Source organism: Dipodomys spectabilis, unplaced genomic scaffold (genome assembly GCF_019054845.1).
Source record: "Dipodomys spectabilis isolate Male_0828 unplaced genomic scaffold, ASM1905484v1 ptg000159l, whole genome shotgun sequence".
NCBI lineage: Eukaryota > Metazoa > Chordata > Mammalia > Rodentia > Heteromyidae > Dipodomys > Dipodomys spectabilis.
Window position 1 is genome coordinate 3568251 of NW_024870836.1, and position 5155 is coordinate 3573405.

A 5155-nucleotide genomic window follows, 5' to 3' on the forward strand; every position below is an offset into this window, starting at 1 on the left:
TTTGCTCAGCATCAGCATAGATGGTCATATATATGCATAACAAAGCAACTGGAAAATAGTAGTTTCATGGACACTATATCATGAAAAAAACATGTGAACTGTTTTTGATGATAAAGGTAGAATTAGGATTGGTGAATTCGCAATTCTGATAAGGGAATTTTAAAAAGTTTTAAAATTATGACAGGTAAATTTTAATTGTACAAACTTTTTTTTAACAACTTAGCCTATTAAGAAAATTTAAAATTGCCTGGGAAAATAGGCTTTCATGCAAACAAATACATGGAGACTTAGTGGATAGAGAGCAATGTGGGTGAAGGTGCCTCATTTTCATACTAAACAAACAAATCTCAGAAACCTTGCTATAAATCATGTAGGGTCCCTTGAGAATTGTCCTTACCCAGGAAATATACTCTCACTGTGTTAAACAAGGTTGTAGTGGAAGTTAAATTCCAAATTCTTAAAAAAAGACATCAAAATATTTGAATTGACCTTTAATTACCAAACAGTAATTTCCTGAAAAAGATAATTTGATAAAAATATTTAGGGAGAAAGCGCCCTCCACAATGAAAGAAGGTATTGGGTTTACACTTTTCTGATTGTAATATTTTCCACAATATTTTTGCACGTGAAGCACTGAAACACAGAAAAAAATCTGATTGGATAATTCAAACCAATGATTTCACATTTCTAAGTAGCTCACAAAATATGAGATAGTGAAGACTTCTCTTATTACATAAGCCAAAAAGTTTGTGGATCAGAAAAAAATTGAGCAAATTGAAAAGGTAAGAAAATGCGTTCTTTGAAGCCCTAGCTAAGCATATTGGCTTGAGCAGTGGAGAGAGGCCAAAACATTTTTATATACATGTGTTAATATTTTTGCTACCTAAAGTGATTTTTCAGAGCCTATTTGGCTCACTACAATGCAGGACAGATTGAATGAAGACATGAAAATAAATTCCACATCCAAATAAAAGAGAAACCATGAAGATAGAGCAGTGGGGGAGGCCTTATAGTCCGTCAGCTTCACTAGACTTGAAGCCAAGAAGATGTGATTAATTGGAAATCAGGCAAGAGCTAAGAGGAGGACATAGAAGTTGGACATAGAAGTATTATCCATTTTAACAGACTGTCATCCAAGGTATGGGTGATTTAACACTATTCTTCTCCATACATATTTTTGAGCAAATGCAAGACCAAGAGAAAAATAATCTATTGAAATAATTTTGTAAATAACAACTTCACTGTTCGAGATTTGGTATCTAAGGAGAGTCTTAAGAGAAGATAAAAGTGGAGTATTTTCAGTTTCCTCTAAGCATCTTGTTAGCAAATTATAACTTTGAGTTTAGAAGTGATTGAACCAAAAAGTTGAGGAGTACTTATTTTTGTGGGCATTTTAGACATAAGAAGACTTTCAAGGTAAAAGAAAAAAGTATAGCTAAATATTTGTGATCACAGCTTCTTGGACTGGTTTTTGGAGACAAAGTTTTACATTATACTTTGTCCTCATTAACATAGATGTTGGGATTTTGTGGCAACCAAATGCAAGGGGGAAGTTTAATGGACTCACTTGGACAAGTAAACAGCATGATAGACATAAAATGGCCAATAATATTTAGAGAATTAGTTTGACCAATTACTTTGCCAGAACAAAGAAGGAAAGATACAGTTCAAAATCACTTGACTTAAAAGTATGAAAAAAGAGTAGTGAAGAGAGATGAGAGAAAACCTAGAGGACTCTTTTCTCTCCAGTGTAGTAATGGGTTCTTGATCTTGTTTCTTCCATTCTATTCTCACAAGCTATAAACTGTGTCTCAGGACTGGAGTATCCAGTTCAGACAAATAAAACTCGCAGAAGAAAATATTTGCATTAGATGTAGGTGATTTATAACCTTAGGCAATGTATTTAAATTTGTTCAAAATTCTCCCCTAACCCAAACTGCCCAATTTTAACAGCTTTGGTTGCTTTTCCAAAAGACTGCCCTTCACCAACTATTTAAAATTTTGAGAGGTCATATACATACTCTCTAGAGATTTCCTTTTCGTTGTGATTTTTGTGTTTTTGTTGTGTTTTTTTCACTGAATTTCAAAAGGTCATGCAAGTGTGTTACAATTAAATATGTCCATATAATTGTCCAATGCTCCTGAATCAGAGTCACTTCTATCATTCTCAACCAATCCCTTCTCCACGATTTATTTGATTTACCACTTACTTTATCATATGTGTACATTGAGTATTCTAGCTGTACTTGCCCCTTGTTTCATTTTTCATTACTTCTGTATCTTTTCTATTATTCATTTCTTGTTTCAGTTTACTGATAGTCATTCTGTTAAACTATCTGGTAATAGTTTGAAAGGTTTATATACATACCATTGAGTTTCAATTCTGCATATACTTTAATAGATGTCAGCTTATATTTCCATAAATTATTCATCTGCCATAACAATTTGCAAGACTGGAGATGTGAAGCACCTAGACATGATTTTATTCTCATCCATTTGGAAGATTCATCTTAGTCAACAAGAAAGTTTAAAAATGTCTTAGAATGTATTCCTAACTACCAGTTTTTATAAATGGCTTTGTACAATGGTTTGTGATTATTTTATTTTACATGGGATAATATTTTCTACTACCTATAAGTTTGGGAAAAAGAAGAAAATTAAAATTTACTACTATATAGGAATATGATGGAAATAGATGACAGATTTCATGTTTGTCACATCTCTGATGAGTCCCCATATTCAAGACTTAAAGACATATTTCTTACTATGCTAGGCAGATTGAGAAAACATAAAACAACATATGATAAGGCAACTATTCGTGACTTTTTAAAATATATCTTATTATGTGATGAAATATTTTAGTTATTGTTTAGGTTTGACATTTGGGGGGCTGATCTACTTAACACATTTCTGGAAGCCACCTACTGAACAACACAAATGGTGGGTGGTATTATTTCTACACTTTTGTGAGTGGTTGAACCGGTTTGCCATTAGTGCTGGGTAAATAAATCAGCTCTATTGTAACTTGCAGCCTAGACTTGAAAAAGTTGCAATGTCACTAAGCATCATTTACTAGTCAAATGTTATTTTGGCGAATGTGATTTTTAAAAGTTTATTTGAAAAGAAATATATTTTCATGAGATTAAATGTAGGTTATCATTGATTTGAGAATGACAACATTTTGATACAACAGAACCAAGTTTACTGAAGTACCAGTATTTTGAAGAACTAAGGATCGTCTCAATTAATGTTTTTCTGAATTATATTTGACCTCTAAGTCAAGTTTTTCTAGCCTTGGTAGACTGATTATGGATGTATCGTTCCAGCAACTATTTTTTGGCCTACTTATGCTAGACTGAAATCTTTCATTAATCATTAGTAGAGGGGCATTAAAAATAATTTTGTGACATTTGTGAACTTTTTCACTCATATGGGCTGGTCATCTGTAAATTGAAAGTTTGAATTACTGTACTTTCTCTCAGATTTTGTGATCTCATCTTTCATTTTAAGTTGCCTTGCAGTTCACAATTGCTTACTGCTAATTCATTTGTCATAAAGAAGTGGAGCCCTTAAATATTATAGGAAATGAGAAATTGAGATGGGTCTTCAATTACTTTCTGTTGGCATGTTGCATGGGCTTAGGTGAGAAGTCTTGCCCTCGTTATCTGATAATGTAGATAACTGGGACCTGGGACCCTAGGACCCGTGTGTCTTGCAGAAGAATAATACCTATTAGACGTTATATCAGCAAAATTTGGGTATGATCAGTAGGAATGCTTCAGAAATATGGAGAAAAACATTTTGGGACCAACGAGTTAAAACAATAAACAGAGCAACAGAGTAAAATCCCTTAGAGATTAGAGGAAAACAACATTTTCTTTTACTAGGGGAATTCAGAAGACCAAGTACACTTAGAAGGTATCACAAGTTTATACCAAAGACATTGCACTGATAATTTTTGTGTTCTAATATATATTCTAAGCCTAACTATTTATATTCCAATTTATTTATTGGAATAAATATCCATTTATTTGTCAAATTATCAAATAATTCTGGTAAGATTCACTGTGTGAAATATAAAATCAGCACATATAAATATAAAATATATAACTATATTTAATATAAGAAAATGTTTTGCATTGTTCTGTTGTGGTTACGGTATCAAAGGCTACTCTGTTTTAAAATAGTACTCCATTATCTCTATCTCAGTGTTTGGTAGAGTTAGACCTAAAGCTTTACCATTTGTAGATTTACAGCCTAGAGGCAAATGGAAGCATTGTGATTAAAACGTTACCAATTTGCGACCTAATGTACAGAAGAAACAAATAGACTTCTCCTGGAGATATGGAAATATTTGGTGATAGAAAGGCAATAGTGTAAGTTCCTGCTTGGTTGGAAGGTCGACAGGCCAGCACATTAGGTAATCATGCATATGAACAATTTTTGCACCTTCTTGGCTTTAGCTACTTTTGAAATGTTAGGCATAATAAACAATTATATTTTGATTAAATACCTTCTAGCCTGAACTGTTCTGTTTGAACTGTTCATGTCTCTATGATCCCTTGTAACTAAGATTAGTTTTGTTCCAGTAAGATAATCTATGCTGTCAAGGTAATATATCCTGGTTGGTCTGTTCCTACAAGGAAGAAGGGTAAAGGGTCAGAGAGACATATGTGCCAGTAAGACCTCATTTGGGAAATTTTAAGCTGCAGAAATTTAGAAGTAGCTCTTAAGCAAGGCTTACTTTGAATCCATTAGCTCCACAAAGCTAACTCAGTTGATAAAGCCATCACCTGTGGACCTAGCTATAAATGCTTCAAAGTATGATCAAAACTAAAATGAAAAACACTTAAAATAGTCATTGACAAAAAAAATTACAAATGTGAGCAATCAACCAAGCAATTTAAGTTTTTTCCAATATACTCAGAATTTTAGAGAAATATGATCAATAGCATTTTTAGGAACAATATGATATTCTTGTTGGAAATAGGCAAACAGGGGTATATGCCTGTATAAAGATTGCATCGTTAATTACTTAAATTTACAGGATACTATATTCTTCAGCAGTACGTCTACACATATTACAACAATAAAGAGATTAAGATGGCACTTGCAAAAAGATGTTATGAAAATTTGTGAAGTATTCCATATTTTT

General features: G+C 32.7%; 1 non-coding gene across 1 annotated transcript; it reads left to right on the plus strand.

The window, feature by feature from the left end:
• Positions 1–5053: 5053 nt before the first annotated feature.
• Positions 5054–5155, plus strand: LOC122119028. Its single transcript, XR_006149499.1, has one exon. It is a non-coding gene; the product is annotated as a U6 spliceosomal RNA (small nuclear RNA).